This window comes from Furipterus horrens, unplaced genomic scaffold (genome assembly GCF_987537825.1).
Source record: "Furipterus horrens unplaced genomic scaffold, mFurHor1.1.pri manual_scaffold_6, whole genome shotgun sequence".
Taxonomy (NCBI): domain Eukaryota; kingdom Metazoa; phylum Chordata; class Mammalia; order Chiroptera; family Furipteridae; genus Furipterus; species Furipterus horrens.
This window is the reverse complement of record NW_028327176.1, coordinates 86,783,689-86,802,341: the sequence shown is the minus strand read 5'-3', so window position 1 is coordinate 86,802,341 and position 18,653 is coordinate 86,783,689.

Here is an 18,653-nt window from a genome sequence, read left to right as displayed (position 1 = left end):
GGAGGTAGAAGGCAGAGAGGGGCAAAAGGGAAAAGAAATTGGGACAGCACGCTGTTACAGTTGCCCCAATTTCTTTTCCCTCTGCTCCCCTCCACCCAATGACCCCCTCCCTCCAGTTGTTCCTCCCCTTAGTCCATGCCCATTTGTTGTGCATATAGTTCTCAGCATCTTCCTGTCTACTTCACTCCCTCCTACTATGCTTCTTAATTCCTGCATCAACTCCCTCCCTTTCCCCCTTCCCCCTCCCCACTGACTTACCCCAATATGTTCCCCATACCTATAATTCTTTTTCCACTCTCATTGCCTACTTAGTTTGCCTTTGTTTCGATTCCCTAGCTTCTGTTGTTTGTTGCTGTGATACAGTTTTCATTTTAATGTCAGTAGTTTTAATCCTCCTTCTAAAAAAGTCCCTTTAATATCTCATATAACAGTGGTTTGGATCGAATGAACTCCTTCAGTTTTACTTTGTCCTGGAAGCACTTCCTCTGCACTTCTATTCTGAATGACAGCTTCACTGGATAGAGTAATCATGGTTGTAGGTTTTTGCTTTTCATTCCTTTGAACATTTCTTGCCAATCCCTTCTTGCCTGCAGAGTTTCTTTTGAGAAATCAGTTGATAGTCTTATTGGGACCCCTTTGTACATAATTCTCTTCTCACTTACTGCTTTTAAGATTCTCTCTTTATCCTTAATTTTTGACATTTTGATTATAATGTGTCTTGGTGTGGTTCTCCCTGGGTCCAGTTTATTTGGAACTCTCTGTGCTTCCTGGACCTGTAATTCTATTTCCTCCCCAAGTTAGGGAAGTTCTGCTTCATTATTTTTTCACATAATTTTTCCATTTCTAGTTCTTCTTCTTCACCTTCTGGCAGCCCTATGATTCGGATGTTGGCCTGCTTATAGCTGTCCAATAAGTTTCTGAGCCTCTCCTCATTTTCCTCACTTTTTGTTTCCTCTTTCTGCACTGGTTGACTGTTTGTTCCTTCCCTATGTTCTGATTTATTAATTTGATCCCTGGTTTTCTTTCCCTCACCACTAGTTTCGTATGTGTTTTTGTTCATTTCAGCAGGACTAGCCTTCATTCCTTCCTCATCTTGTTTAAGATCTGCTGTTAGGTCTGTAAGCATTTTTATAACCAAAGGTCTGAACTGAGCCTTAGAAAGATTTCCTATCTGCTGAGCCGTTAGATTAGATATTTGCTGTCTGGTCAGCTGTGTCACCGGGATCTCGATCATGATCTATGCCATCCTGATAATTTTGTGTTTACCTTTGCTTCCTGGGCAGGGCTGCCACACCTCCTACACTCTAGGGGGTGGAGCCCCATGCACTCGTCACAACTGGGTGACCCTTCTCACCACGCTGTGGCATTTTCTGTGAGGGTGGGGGTTCAAGTTGGATTCCTGTCATTCACTCTCCGCTGAGAGAAAGGGAGCCTCCTCCTCTGTCCCCACCCCCACCGGGGCTCACAGTCCAAGGCAATGGAGGTCTGCCTTCCCGGCTTTGGAATCACAAGCTGATGGGTCTGGTCTGCAGCCGGGGTTGCTCCCCAGGCGCTTCTCACCTCCCCCTAAACACAGGTGTTTGTGCTTACCTCTGTCCTGCCTCCATCGCTGCTGCTGCTGCTGCGGACAGCACAGCTTGAACTCTCTTCTGCAGCTTCGCCCCTCCTACCTGTCTGGATGAGCACCACTTCTTTATAACTTCATACGTTGGACTTCCATTTATTTTCTGGAACCTCTGGCTATTTCTGGTTTTGCGGTAGTTGTATTCCTTCTTAGTTGTGGAGGGAGATGGAGCATGTCAGTCTAGACCTCCATCTTGGCTGGCAATAAAATATATATTTTTAAAAAGTAAATATTTATGAGACATCAGAATTTTTATTCTTTCTGTAGTTACTTAAATTCACAAGAAAAAAATTAGACATAAAATTAAAAAATATGCAAGGGCGATGTAGTTTTCCAAAATGTTTTTAGGGAACATGCAAGCAAAAAAAAAAAAAAAAAAAAAAAAAAATTAAAGACTAATTAAGTAGTCCTGGTAATGATCTTATACTCAGGAAAGAAGGGACTCCGCCTTGAACCCCACATTTTAGAGAGCCCCACGTGTCATAGCACAAAAAGAATAAATTTGGAAAGTCTATCTCCATTATTAAGATCTGATGCTTAGTTCTAGCACAGTCTATTACTCATCCATTGCTGTATATGACATTACCCCAACACTTAGTTGCTCAAAACAACACATATTATTATCTCACGGTTTCTGTGGGTCAGAAATCTGGGAGAAACTTAAGTGGATCCTCTACTTCAGGGTCTCTCACAAAGCTGCAATCAAGGTGTTAACACTGATCTCATCTGAAGACTTGACTGGGGAACGATGTGTTTCTAAGCTAGCTCCCACAGTTTTTGGCAGAATTCAGGTCCTTAAGGGTTAATGGACTGAAGGTATCAGTTTTGTGTTGGCTGTTGTCCAGAGGCCACCTTCAGTTCCTTGCCATGTGGGCCTCTCCAACATGGCAGCTTGCTTCCTAAAAGCCAGCAATAGAGAGAGTGCCACCAAGACAGAAGTCATGTCTTTTATAATGTAATCTCAGAAGTGACATCCCATCACTTTCATCATATTCTATTCATTAGAAGCAAGACACTGGGTTTAGACCACACTCAAGGGGAGGGGATTACACAAGGGCATGAATATCAGAAGGCAGAGCTCACTGGGAGACATTTTAGAAGGCTGCGTACTCTACACAGCATGGTCATAAGTTTAAACTCTTGTAATTAGTACTACTGAACTCCCAAAGAAATTTGTCTCCATATCTCTTTCCCTCCATCATTGAAACAAAAGATCACAGTAACCAAATGCTGTGAAGATTTATCAGCTGTGCTGCTGCTAACTCTAGAAATGGACCTTTGGAATGCAGGAAGAATTTAGGAGTGATAGTGATTACATAAGAAAAAAGACTAATTAGTCCTGGCTAGTGTGGCTCAAAGGATTGAGTGCTGGCCTACAAACCAAAGTGTTGCTGGTTTTATTCCGTCAGGGCACATGCCTGGGTTGTGGGGCAGGTCCCCAGTTGGGGGCGTGAAAGAGGCAACCGCACATTGATGTTTCTCTTCTTACTCTTTCTCTCCTTTCCTTTCCTTCTAAAAATAAATTTAAAAAAATTTTTTAAATATATTCTTTAAAATAAAAAGAAGAGCTCTGGCTTGTATGGCTTAGTGGACTGAGCACTGGCCTGTGAACCAAGAGGTTGCCAGTTCAATCCCAGTCAGTGCACATGCCTGGGTTGCAAGCTGGGTCCCCCACTGGGGGCATGGGAAAGGCAATTGATCCATGTTTCTCTCTTTCTCTTTCTCCCTCCCTTCCCCTCTCTCTAAAAATAAATAAATTAAAATAAATTAAAAAAAAAAAGAAAAGACTAATTAACTTGTGAAACATCTCTCAGTTACTATGAAGGTGGTATTTACTTACATGATAGGAAGAATTTACTTACCTAATGTGGCCAGTAGGGCCACAATCATACATGGTGGCCGAGGAACATTTTCCTGTACTAAATAATTCATATTACTCTTTTTTTTTTTTTTTTTTTTTGCGGGGGTGGGGGAGAGAACAAGATGTTTATTTTTCAACTGGAGTATGATGTGCCATAATCATCGTCGTCGGCAGCCGTCCGTCTCGAGAGACGATGGTGTAGCTTCTTAAGTGTCTATCTGCACCGCCGAGAATGGCTGTGCAGTCCGACTCGGGAGTGACACGGCATCTGCCTCCTCCCGTGTTGAATCGACATCTTGCGATGACGCTGGAGTGTCCTCTCCAGTGGAGCTGAAGCTACAGAGCCTGGGCAGGGTGATATGGAGGGTCTGCTGTTGCCCATGCAGCAGACCCCCCCTCTCTTCGCAGCTGAAGGGTCCAAGGGAAAGACGGAGTCGATACAGCTTGGTTTCAGGTGCGCCGCAGGAGTTGCCGGTGTTGACTACAACGTCAAACCGCCTTAGGGACTCCGGCTCCGGATTTTCTGTCGGGGTTTACTCCCTTAGCCTTTCCCCAGAAGAGGTATGCCGCAAGGCAGCGGAGGTTTTTTGGAGTCAGAGTTTTCCTTCTCTGATGTACCCTGACTGGAAGATCGAACCAGCAACACTTAGCCATAATCATATTACTCTTAAATTTGTCTATATATGTGTATTAGCCATAACAAGCGTGAGGCATGAAGTTACACTGGGAACTAAATAAAACATCCAAATGTTTGAATTACATATAGTTCTGTCTTATAAAAATATTTAACAAGACAGCCCTGGCTGATGTGGCTCAGTGGATTGAGCGCCGCCCTGTGAATCAAAGGATCACTGGTTTGATTCCCAGTCAGGGCACATGCCTGGGCTTCAGGCCAGGTCCCTAGCTGGGGGCAAGCGAGAGGCAACCACGCATTGATGTTTCTCTTCCTTTCTTTCCCCCTCCCTGCCCCTCTCCCTAAAAAATATTTAACAAGATTTAGTTAAAATTTCAAAAGTTCAATTTTAAAATGTTAGCTTTCTATAAAAAATTTTAAATAATCAGTATAATTTACATATCATATTTTAATTTTAATAGATAATTTAAACAGAAGAAAAATAATTTTGAAAGTATGAAAATGATTTTAATTTTACATTCATTTCATTTCACATTTTTATAAAAATATATTTAAATTGTGTAAAGTTTGAATACACTTGCATTTAACATTTTAAGTCTTTAGCTCATTACTGTCAATAGAACATGGATTATATAAAAATCTTGATTATAAGAATATAATTAGTGACTTTGCTAAAATGAAGAAAAATATGTTTTAGAATATATATTTACTACTTTGTTAATAATTCATGCCTTTATTTTATTACTCATCCTACCTATCTGGTCCAACAACAGAATACCTAGATATATGTGGTTACAATTAAATGTAGCCCTGGCTGGTGTGGCTTAGTGGACTGAGTGCAGGCCTGTGAACTAAAGGGCCGCCAGTTCAATTCCCAGACAGGGCACATGATTGGGTTGCAGGCCATGTTCCTGGTTGGGGGCTGGTGAGAGGCAACCACACATTTTGATATTTCTCTCTCTTTCTTTCTCTCTCCCTTTCCCTCTTTCTAAAAATGAATAAATAAAATCTTTTTTTTTAAATGTGGTCATTTTGATATTCTTCCAGTTGTGTTGCTTTACACACAATTATCAAAGTATGAGTAAAGAACATATGTAACAGTTTATTAGCTTGATTATTAACTTTAAACAATTTAAAAAATATCTAAGCCTCCATTTTTATGGTTGAATTTTTTATTTCACGATTGTAGTTGAAGTAATTATAGTTGATTAATATAATTTATGTTGTATTAGTTTCAGGTGTATAACATAATGATAGACATTTATATACCTTACGAAGTGATCACTCCAATAAATCTAGTACCCATACATAGTTATTACAACATTATTGACTATATTTCCTAGGCTGTACTTTACATCTCATGACTATTTTTTATAAGTGGCAATTTGTACTTCTCAAATCTCTTTCACTTTTTTCTCCTAACCCCTCTCTCATCTGGCAACCATCAATCTGTTCTCTGACCCAATGAGTTAATTTCTGTTTTGTTTGTTTGTTTATTTTGTATTTTTAGATTCCACATTTAAGTTAAATCACATGGTATTTGTCTTTCTCTACGTGGCTTATATCACTTGTATAATATCCTCTAGGTTCATTCACGTTGTTGCAAATGGCAAGACTTCATTCTTTTTAATGGCCAAGTAATATTCAATTGTATATATGTATCACTTCTTCTTTATCCAATCATCTATCAATGGACACTTAGGTTGCTTCCGTATCTTGGCTGTTGTAAATAATGCTGCAATGAACATAAGGGTGCATATATTTTTTCAAATTAGTGTTTTGAATTTCTTTGGATAAATACTGAGAAGGGGAATTGATGAGTCATATGGTTGTTCTATTTGAGGAAATTCCATACTGTTTTCCATAGTGGTTATACCAATTTACAATCCTACCAACAGTGCCCAAGGGTTCTCTTGGTGTATGTTGATTAATTCATAGTAGCCCATTCTGAGAGGTGTGCGGTGATATCCCATTGCAGTTTTCCTTTGCATTTCCCTAATTGTTAGTGATATTGAATATCTTTTCATGTGTCTGTTGGCCTTTTTTTTTTTAATCTTTGGAGAAATGTTTATTCATTGTCTCTGCCCATTTTTTAATTGAGTTATTTATTTGTTGTTGCTTTTGTTTTGTTTTGTTTTGATGAGTTGTATGAGTTCTTTATATATTTTGGATATTAGCCCCTTATTGGATATATCATTTGCAAATATTTTCTTCCATTCAGTAAGTTGCTTTTTTGTTTTGTTGATGGTTTCCTGTGCAGTGCAAAAGCTTTTTAGTTTGATGTAGACCTATTTGTTTATTTTTGCTTTTGCTGTCTTTTCCCTAGGAAACAAATCCAAATTTTTTTTTTACTAAGACCAGCGTCAAAGTGTTTATTGCCTACGTTTTCTCCTAGGAATTTTATGGTTTTCAGTCTTGCATTTAAGTTCTTAATCTATTTTGAATTTATTTTTGAATATGGTGCAAGGAAGTGGTCTGATTTGATTTTTTTGCATGTGACTTATGGTGTCCCCAACACGATATACTAAAGACATAACAGTAGAAAACCAATAATTGGAAATTGTAACCCACCTCACCATTCTTTTGACATTGTTTCTTGTAAGTGCTGATTCTCACTAATATGTGATTTGTAGATGAAGAGCATGTTTGTATAAGAATCCTTGGAACTAGTTTCAAAAGATATAGACTCTGACCTTTAAGCATTCCAGCTCCAGGAGATCTGCTAACCTTAATCCATGGAGCCAAGATGACATGAAGCCAGGATGATGCACACAAGACCATCCCTTGCCTTATTGGAATGAACTGTGCTCGCCTGCACGTAGAGAACTTTGCAAATCCCTTCCTTGATCTCTTTGTTCCCCTCTTCCTCCTTATAAAAACCTCCGCCTCCACTGAGAGAGGGAGATGGGCTTTGAGACATTGAGTCCCACATCTTCCAGGTGACTGGCACCTGAAAATTAATCACTTTACATCAGCATCTGCTTCTTGAGTATTGGCTTTCATAGCAGCAGGCAGCAATACCTTCTTTTGATTACAAAGAGACTGTTTTTTACCTTATTGTGTACTCTTGCCTCCTTTGTCATAGATTAATTGACCATATCGGTGTGGATTTATTTCTGGGCTGAACCTCAATTTTTTTTTTCTAGATCTGGGCCCTGCATATATCTGCATCTTCTTTTCTCTTCTCCAACCAACCCCTTCAAGCCCAGCTAATGGTGTTACTTCCTAGTTCACTGAGAAGCAATGCGCAACATACAAGAACTCCTTTTCCCACCTCCTACTAAATCTCCTTGCCGACCTACATTTCTACGCTTAGACTCTGTCTTCCCTCAAGGCACCACAAATATAAGTATCTATCTAAAGCTAACCCCCTGCCCAGCTGGTGTGGCTCAATTGGTTGGAGCATCCTCTCATGCACTGAAAGTTTGTGAATTCGATTCACAGTCAAGACACATACCTAGGTTGTGGGTTTGGTCCCCAGTTGGGACACGTGCGAGAGGTAACCAATTGCTGTTTCTCTCTGTCTCTCTGGAATCAATAAATATATAAATTTTTTTAAAATTTAAAGCTGCCCCTTCCACTTGTGCAATGAATCCCAGCCTCTCTCACTCAGGGACATCACTCCTATAATTGCTCCTTCAATCCCTGTCTCCTTTCCTCCCTACTTTGTCATTCTTATCAGAGCATACCTTTTAAAAAATCCTTCCTCTTGATCCCACATCTCCTTCTACATTATGCTGCATTTCTCTCCTTCCTCTTATGACAAATTTCTTTAAAAGAACTGGCTATATAGTCAGAGAAAGACAATACCATGTGATTTTGCTTATATGTGGAATCTAATGAACAAAATAAACAATAGAAACAGACTCATAGAAACAGAACAGACTGACAACTGTGTGTGTTTTGGGGGGAGTTGGGGCCTGGGTGAAATAGGTGGAGATATTAAGAAAATATTCATTGACATAGACAACAGTATGATGATTACAAGAGGGAAAGGGGGATGGGGTAGATAGAAGAGGGTAAAGGAAGGATAAATTATAATGGAAGGAGACTTGACTTTGTGTGGTAAACACACAATACAGTAAACAGATGATGTATTATAGAATTTTACACTTGAAATCAATGTCACCCCAATAAATTCAATAAAAAAAAGAGTTGGCTATACTCTTGTTCTCCTCTTCTTCACTTACTACTTTCCCTTGAAACCTCACACTTATTCTATCAAGAAGTTGGTTTATGGGTCTATATCTCCTCTGTGTAAATCAAACAGCTTTATGACTCTGTTGTAACCAACACGCTGCATAAATTCTGAGGCTAGGTCAGAAAAGATGAAACAGCCTCTTTCTTGTTCACTGCAACACTTGCTTCTGGAGCCATGAGTGCCATGTAAGGTTCCTAAGTATCCCAATGTTGCCATGCTGTGAAGAAGCCCCGGCTACATGGGAAAGACACACATAAGTGTTCTGGCCAGCAGCCCCAGCAGACATCCAGCTGACAGCCAGCGTCAACTGTTAGACATGTGAGAGAAGATGCCTCTAGATGACTCCAGCTCTCAGCATGTAAGTCACCCTCAGTCTTTAAGTCTTCCCAGCAGACATCACTGAGCAAAAGCAAGCTGTCCTCACTGTGTCCTTTTTGAATTTCTGACACAGTATTCCATGAGCATACTAAAATGGTTGTTTCACACCACTAAGATTTGAGGAGGTGTGTTAGGCAGCAATAATAACTAGAACAGTATGTGTGTGTACATACGAGGTCTGTCTTGAAGGTATCCAGCCATGTAATATGAAAAATGGAGACATTTATTGAAGAGGATACAAGAAACATTGTACATAGGATAGTGAAGCCTCAGTCCCCTTCAAAGTAGGCACTTTGGGATGCTCACACAGTTTCCCCAATCACCATCAGCTGCCCCATCACATTTTCCTGAAACTCACTGATGGTCTGAACTCTCTTCCCTTTCAAAGGTGATTTTAGTTTGGGGAAAAGCCAGAAGTTGCAGGGTGACAAATCTGAGTCACCTGGGTGATTTGGTGTTTCACCAAAAAACTCTGCATGAGATATGATGCATAAGTGGGTGCATTGTCGTGATGAAGCTGCTAATCTCCAGTTGCCCATAACCGTGTCCTCCTAAATCATCCAAAGAGTTTCTGTGGAGAAATGTTCAAGCTTAACACAAAATTTGATGCAGATTCATTGTTATACTTGCTCGGTTATTTTTAATGCAACAGCCACACAGTACAGATGCTCACTCAATAGTGTCTACCGCCCCCATTGATTAGTATAATGAAGTCATCATTGTTCACACATGTGCATTCCAGGCCTCTCTCCTTGGCCGCCAGGTTACATCAGTGTCAAGCAAATCATTCTCATATTAACAATGGCTGGACTTTTTCCGGAAAGACCTCATATATTCTTCTATATTCATATAGTTTCTAGCTCTGTGTTCTGAGAAGGCCTAGAAACAATGGCATCCTGGTAACAATGAGGAAATCTGGCATCCAGATCTTGGTTTCCAAATACCATCCACTTTTAAAAGAAGCCAGAGCCCCTTGAAGAAATGACAGATTCCTGGGCTAAAGCAGGAAAAGTACAAACTGATTCTAGATTACCTCTTGTACCAGAAAGTAAGGAAGTGCTTAAATAATGTTAAAGACATTTCAAAAGGACACATGAGCTAGCCTGAAGGGCTTTCCCAATTGCAAAATTGGGGATAATTTATATATCCAAGTAATAATGATAGTAAAATGATTACAATTTATTGAATAAAATGGAAATTTATTGGTCCAGACAATCTAAGTAAATATAGTAAGGGGTTACACTTCATTGAGTAAAATAAGAATCTATGAGTCCATATCATATAAATAAATAATTAATGGGAGAAAAGGAATGTTTTCCCTTACAGAATATGTCAACTAAAAACTGAAGATAATGAATAAAAAAGAAAAAATCACCATTTAACAAACATTATGGTGGTTATTTCAATAGAGGCCATAAGTGAGTAAGTCAGGTAGGTGGAGATTTGATAATGTATCATCAGATACTTAGGAATTACAAAGAGACAAATGGCGGCTTTATGGAGGAGAAACCTGCCAAACTGGGTTGGCAGTGCCATGGATGAGATGGGCTCACCTTTTGATGTGATACATTGCAAAGACCACCTTGCCCTAACTGGTGTGGCTCAGTGGATTGAGCACTGGCCTGCAAACCAAAAGGTCGCCGGTTCAATTCCCAGTCATGGCACATGCCTGGGCTGTGGGTCAGGTCCCCAGTTGCGAGGCATGCGAGAAGCAACCAATCAATATCTCCCTCGCACAACAACGCTTCAATCCCTTTCTCCTTCCTTCCCCCTCTCTTTGAAAATAAATAAAATCTTTAAAAAAAGAAGAAGGGCACAACATTTCTCTTTGCCCTTATATACACTTAGGTTTGAGGAACATCTTACAGAAATAAAAGGCCTGTACTCTTTAAAAGGGATTCATTAAATCCTGGCTGATGTCCTTCAGTTGGTTGGGTGTCATCCCACAAAGTGAAAGGTTGCCAGTTTGATCCCCAGGCAGGGCACATGCCTGTGTTGTGGGCCAGCTCCCCTTTTGGGGGTGTGCAAGAGGCAACCGGTCAATGTATCTCTCGTACATAGATGTTTCTCTCCCTTTCTTTCTCCCTTCCTTCCCATCTCTCTAAAAATAAACAAAATCTGCCCTGGCTGCTGTGGCTCAGTGGATTGAGCGTTGGCCTGCGAGCCAAGTGTCGCTGGTTCAATTCCCAGTCAGGGCACATTACTCGGTTGCACATCGGGCCCCTAGTTGGGGGCGCAAGTGAGAGGCAACCACACAGTGATGTTTCTCTCCCCTTATTTCTCCTTTCCCCTCTCTCTAAAAAATAAGCAAAACAACAAACAAATAATAAATTATTTAAAAAAAATAAACAAAATCTGAAAAATAAATAAAGTCTTTAAAAGGGATTTATTAAGGACAGGGAGCCCTAGCCAGGCGGCTCAGTTGGTTGGAGTGTTGTCCCCGTACATCAAAAGGTCACGGGTTTGTTTCCTGGTCAGGGCACACACCTAGGTTGTGGGCTCAGTTCCTGGTTGGGATGCATATAGGAGTCAACAAATTGAAATTTCTTTCCCACATTGATTGATGTTTCTCTCAAATTGATGTCTCTCTTTCTCTCTCTCTCTCCCTCCCCCTACCTCTCTCTTTAAAATCAATTAAAAACAAAAACAAAACAAATCTGTCAATGAGGATTAAAAAAACAAACAAGAATGCTTTATAAATAAATAAATAAATAAATAAAGACAGAGAAAGACAGAGAAACTGCCCAGATTGAAGGAGACTGCAGATATGCAGAAACCAAATGCAATATGTGATTCTGGACCAGAAAAGACAGAGACATTATAGAGACAGTTGATGAAATTTTAATGGCAACTGTGAATTAAGTAGTGGTGTTGATTTCCTGATTAGAGGATAGTGTCTTCATTTGCTAGGTCTGCTGTAACAAAGTACTGCAAACTGGGTGGCTTAAACAAGAGAAATTCATTGTTTCACAGTTTTGAAAACCGGGTCTAAAATCAAGGTGTTAGGAGAGTGGGTTCTTTCCAAAGGCTATGAGAAAGAAGTCTATTTCATGTCTCTCCCTTAGTTTCTGGTGCTTTGTTGGCAATCTTTGGCACACTTGGCTTGTAGACACATCAACCCTATCTTTTCCATCATGTTCACCTGGTGTTCTCATTGTATGAAGGTTTCTGTCCAAATTCCCTTTTTAAATAAGGACATCAACCATACTGGATTAGAGGTCTACCTTACTGCGTGTAGTATGACCTTATCTTAATCTAACCAATTACATCTGCAACAACTCTATTTCCAAATGCGGGGATTTAGGACTTCAATGTTTGAATTTGAGATGGGGACAAAATTTAATCCCTAACTGATGGTTATACTGGGGTTGAGAGAGATAGAACAAATACAGCCAAATGTTGACAAGTGGAGAATCAAAGCATACCAGAGTTCTTGACACTGGTCTTAAATGTTTTCAGTGACTTTAAAATTATTTCAAAAACTTGCCCTGGCTGAGTGGCTCAGCTGAGTGGAGTGATGTCCCGTACACCAATATGTTGGGCGTTTGATCCCCGGTCAGGGCACACATTAGGTTGTGGGTTTGATCCACAGTTGGGGTGCATATGGGAGGTAACTGATTGATGTTTCCTTCTCACATTGATGTTTCTCTCTCTCTCTCCTTTCCTCTCTCTAAAATTAATAAACACATCCTAGGGTGAGGATTTTTAAAAGATTTAAGAACAAGAAATTACTTCCAAAATTTAAAAATAATAAGATGCCTGGTTCATGTATCACATACAATCTTAGTACTGAACCTACCATGGGAAAGGAAATGTAGGAAATGATAAAGGCGTTTGGGTAGCCTTATTGCAAATTTGCCTGCGACATAAGTGAGTGTTTCAGAAATTAATACATTATATTTACATAGCACTTCATAATTTACAAAATATAATGATGCTTATTTCGCATTTGTCTCTCATAACAATTCTGTGAGGAAAAAAGATTTCTTAATTTTATAAAAAGCTTTTAAAAGTTCAGGTGATTTGCCCAAGGTCACAGTCACACAACTGTTAAAAGATAAACTGAAGCATGTTCAAATTTTTAAGTTTATTTAAAACAGCAAAAATCCATTTGAATGAGGCAGCACCAAATGGTAAGTGGTTATGAGTACTCTGGAGACATGAGCCAGAGAAAGTGTGGAAGCAGATAAAAGAAAGTTATTTTATTGGAGGAATTCCGGTCAAGATGGAGGTGTAGGTAAACGCAGTTTGCCTCCATGCACAACCACAGCAAAATTACAACTAAAATATAGAATAACCATCACTCAGAACCATCAGAAAATTGAGCTCTATGGAAATCTGACAACTAAGGAATTAAAGAAACCACGTTCATTCAGATAGGTAAGAGGAACGGAGGGCCAGAAACAGAGAGACATGGAACTGGCTAGTCCCAAACCCATATGTGGTGAATATAAAACAGAGGTATATCTCGGGAATGAGGGATTTCAGTCACAAAAGACCACCCAGCCCAGGGCTCCAGTGCCAGGAAGATAAGTCCCTGTGACTTCTGGCTGTAAAGACCAGTGGGGTTTCGGTCAGCAAAAAAAAAAACAAAACAAAAAACCTGCAGGATTCTCAGGCCTCTGCTCTTTAAGGGTCTCCCACTGCACAAGGACTTACTCAGACTCTCTCCCTCTGAGCTCCAGCACCAAGGCAGCAGCTTAAGGGTCACCAGTGGCATACAGGGAGGGACTGAAGTGTTTAGCATCAGGGCATGAGTTGGTGATGCTGGAAATCAAGACTTCTGATTTGAGGTATGTTTACATGCCTCTCGGTCCAGGTGTTTAATGATCCCAGCAGAGAGCTGGACTCGCTGGTGCCGACAGTCTCTGACTGCTCAGGCCTCAGGATCTTAAAGACATCCTGTGACTTAAAAAGAATCTTGCTGAGTACTCCATCTTCCTTGATGTTGATAAGGAAATCAAACAAAACTAAATACAAATGGTGTTTAACCTTGATTGATTTCTGAACAGTGCATCCGTTCCTTGGTCTTAAAAGAATAAATGATTGGATTTCTGTTTTTCTGTTTTTGAATTTATGGATGATATTTAGACTTGTTTATCAGGAAGCGTTCTCTTCAGTTGATCCTTTAAGCTTCCTCCGTTGTAAGTTTCAAGTACATTGTAATAATTCCTGGGATGTGCCTGTGAGCTCATTCCTGGACCCTCCCTGTTGATTAGCATATCTGCAAAATCCAGTAAAAGGAAGGTGCTTGCACTGCTCAGTGCTGATCCTGCCTGAGCGAGCGGCAGCCCTCCGACCGTCCCACATTCTGTCTGTTGGAATTACTTCCGCGCCCTCGACCACAAAGTACTACAACAAGCTGGGGACAACTTTCTCCCAGACAGAACTGCAGACAGTGGTCATTGTACTTTTGCTGAGCCCTGCTCCCCACAGAACCAAAGAGCACAGGCACCATATCTGAGTCTCCATTGACCTGGCTTACGTGGTAAGCCCCATCCTGATGATTACCTACAGTTCTATTTTATCCAACTTATGGGCCCACCCAAGCAACCCTCCTACCCTGATAACAGTGGCTTTTCCATCTGAAGGTCTGAGCTAGGCATAGGCTTCAGACCTTCCTAAATCCACTCAAACAAGCAATAGCTGAGCCCAGCCCTGTACCTCTCACTGAGTGGCCCCAGACCCAGCACTAGCAGCAGCATTCTGCAGATTGCTTTATAGTTTACACCAAGGGGCCTTAGATGGAACACAGGTGGAGGCTGACCTTCGCCTGTACCACCCAGGAAATCCCGGAGCCTGCACACCCAGTGGACAGTTACAGAAAGCATTAGCACACCACCAACCACCTCCACAAGCCCAGAGGGAGGTGGTTGCTGACCAGGGTTCACAGCCAGTCCTACCAGCTGCCTGGACTTGGTAAATCCCTCCCACTGACCTGCTGACGGCAATCAAGAATCATCTACAAGAAGAGGGAGTATTAAGTCCACATGGAGGGAGCACCTCGAGTACATATCTTGGGTGATAGGGAAGGGTGGGCCATTGGATCCTACAGGACAGCTACTACACTACTACACTACCAAGACATGGAGTCAAAGCAGCCCTACCTAAAACATAGAAACAAACATAGGGAGGCTGCTAAAGCGAGCAGACAAAGAAATATGGCCCAAATGAAAGAACAGAAAAACTCCAGAAAAAGAATTAAGCAAATTAAAATATAAATAAACAATTTATCAGATGCAGAGTTCAAAACACTGGTTATAAGGATGCTCAAGGAACTCAGTAGATACTTCAACAGCAGAAAAAAGAAAAGACCCAGGCAGACCTGAAGGATATACTAACTAAAATAAAGAAAAATTTATAGGGACTCAACAATGGAGTGGATGAAGCCAAGAATCAAATCAATGATTTGGAACATAAGGAAGAAAATGACATCCACTTAGTACAGCAAGAAGAAAAAAAGAATCCAAAAAATAGAGGATAGTGTAGGGAGCCTCTGAGAGAACTCCAAACGTTTTAACAATCGCACCATAGAGATGTCAGAAAGAGAAGAGAAAGAGCTAGAAATTGGAAACCTATTTGAAAAATAATAAAAGAAAGCTTCCCTAATTTGGTGAAAGAAATAGACATACAAGTCCAGGAAGAACAGAGAGTCTCAAACAAGTTGGATCCAAAGAGGACCACACCAAGACACATCATAATTAAAATGCCAAAGGTGAAAGATAAAGAGTCTTAAAAGCAGCAATAGAAAAGCAGAGTTACCTACAAAGGAGTTCCCATAAGACTATCAGCTGATGTTTTAAAAGAAACTTTGCAGGCAAGAAGGGACTGTCAAGAAGTATTCAAAGTGATGAAAAGCAAGGACCTACAACCTAGATTACTCTATCCAGCAAAGCTATCATTTAGCATGGAAGGACAGATAAAGTGCTTCCCAGAAAATGTAAATCTAAAGGAGTTCATCATCACCAGACCATTATTATATGAAATGTTAAAGGCACTTATTTAAGAAAAAGAAAAGCCTTGGTTTGTGTGGGTCAGTGGATTGCATGCCGGCCTGTGAACCAAAAGGTTGTGGTTCAATTCCCAGTAGGGCCCATGCCTGGGTTGCAGGTCATGTCCCCAATTGGGGGTGTGGGAGAGGCAACTGATTGATGTCTCCCTCGCACATCAATGCTTCTCTCCCTAACTTCCTCCCTCCCTTTCCCTCTCTAAGACTAAATAAATAAAGTCTTTCTTAAAAAAAAGATTAAGGAAAAAAAAGATTAAGGAACTAGTATACATGACCCATGGACATGGACAACACGGTGGGGATTGACTGTGGTGGTGGTGGGAGCAGTGGAGAGCAATGGGGGGAAAATTGAGACAACTATAACAATTTTAAAAGGTATTAAGAGACTTCTGGCCAAGATGGAGGCCTAGATAGACACACAGCATCCCCTCCACAACTAAGAAGGAATACAACTACCTCAAAACTAGAGACAACCAGAAGTTCCAGAAAATCGAGTTGCATGGAACTCCAACAAACAAAGATATAAAGAAGAAATTCTCAGCCAGCCAGGGTGAAGAGGAAGCAGTGTGGCAGCGGCGTTAGCAGCAGCAGTGGCGGCAGTGGCAGTCCGGCGGAAAGCACAGTCACATGTTTAAAAAGTAATGGGGGATGTCTGGGGAGCACTCCCAGCACCAGCACCAGATCAGATCAAGCAGCTAGAGTTCCAGCACTGGGAAAAATAAAGCCCCATTGCTTCTGACTGTGAAAACCAGTGGATGTTGGGGCAGAGGAAAAAACTGCCAGTCTCTCAGCAGAGTCTGTTTGTTTAAAGAGCCCCCACAGTCACAGAATATCTGTAAACCCACCCACTCTGGGAACCACGGACAGAGCAACAACTAAAGGGGTGCCAGTTGCATAGGGAAGCAAGAGAAGTGCCTGGAAAATGAGTGAGTGCTGAGGAAGTGGCATTGTTCCCTCTCAGACCCCTCCCTCACATACAGTGCCACAAGGTGGTGAAACGGGTCACCCTGTACTGATGAGTACCTAAGGCTCCGCCCCTTACAATGTAACAGGTGCGACAGCTCTACCTAAGACACAGAGGCAAACAAACACAGGAGTCTGTCAAAAGAGGGAACAGATGAAGGTTCCAGTGGGGGAACTAGTGATTAGAAGATAGCCAACCTAATAAATGTAGAGCTCAAAACACTGGTGATAAAGATGCTCACAGACTTGACAGATATGCTTAAGGACAGCAAAATCATAAGGTAATAAGTGAAGGCTATGCTAAATGAAACGAAGGAAAATCCACAGAAAACCAGTGGTGAAGGGAAGGAAACTGGGGTTCAAATCAATGATTTGGAACATAAGGAAGAAAAAATAGTCAACTAGTACAGATTGAGGAAACAAGAATTGAAAAAAATGAGGAGAGGCTTAGGAACCTCTGGGACAACTTAAAACAGCCAACATCTGTGTAGTGTACAGATATGATGTTAAATATGACCAGGGACGCTGAGGTAATTCCAATAAGCAGGATGAATAGCCAGTATGCACTGAGGACTGTGGCTCGCTCAGACCAACAGCAGAGAGCGGGAAGCCTCATCCTCCTTTTATTGGATTTCACTGATATGCTAATTAACAGGGAGGGTCCAGGAAAGAGCTCACAGGCAGATCCTGGGAATGTTTACAAAATACTTGAAGCTTACAACAGAGGAAGCTTAAAGGATTAACTAAAGAGAAAGCTTCCTGACCAACAAGTCTATATAGCATTCCTAGACAGAAAGACAGGAAAACAGAAATCTAATCACTTACTCTTTTAAGGCTAAGGAACGGATGCACTGTTCAGAAAGCAATTAAGGTTAAACACCATTTGTCAGAAAGCAATTAAGGTTAAACACCATTTGTACTTAATTTTGTCTGATTTCCTTATCAACGTCAGGGAAGATGGAGTACTCAGCAAGATTCTGTTTAAGTCACAGGATGTCTTTAAGATCCTGAGTCCTGAGCAGTCAGAGACTGTCAGCAGCAGCAAGCCTAGCTCGCTGCTCGGATCATTAACCACCTGGACCGAGAGGCATGTAAACATACCTCAAATCAGAAGTCTTGATTTCCAGCATCACATCTGAATCATAGGGGTGCCTGAAGAAGAAGAGGAAGAGCAAGAAATTGAAAACTTATGTGAAAAAATAATGAAGGAAAATGTCCTTAATTTGGCAAGGGAAAAAGATATACAAGTCCAGGAAGCACAGAGAGTCCCAAACAAGCTAGATCCAAAGAGAACCACACCAAGACACATCATGATTAAAATGTCAAAGGTTAAAGATAAAGAGAGAATCTTAAAAGCAGCAAGAGAAAAGCAGAGTTATGTACAAAGGGGCGCCTATAAGACAATCAGCTGATTTCTCAAAAGAAACTTTGCAGGCAAGAAGGGACTGGCAAGAAGTATTCAAAGTGATGAAAAGCAAGGACTTACAACCAAGATTACTCTATCCAGGAAAGCTATCATTTAGAATGGAAGGGTAGATAAAGTGCTTCCAAGACAAGGTAAAGCTAAAGGAGTTCATCATCACCAATCCATTATTATATGAAATGATAAAGGGATTTACTTAAGAAAAAGATAAAAACTCTGAACATTAAAATGACAACAAACTCACAAGTATCAACAACTAAATCTAAAAAATAAAAACAAAAGTACTAAGCAAACCAGAGTAAGAATAGAATTATAGGTATGGAGATCATTTGGAGGGTTATCAGCTGGGAGGGGGGAGGGGGAGAAATGGGAAAATGGTGCAGTGATTAAGAAGCATAATTGGTTGGTACAAAATAGACAGGAAGAAGTTAAGAATAATATAGGAAAGGGTGAAGCCAAAGAACCTATATGCACGACCCATGGACATGAACTAAGATGGGTGGGATTGCTGGAGGGAAGGGGAGTACTGGGCAGAGGGGAGCAAGGGGAAAAGAAATTGG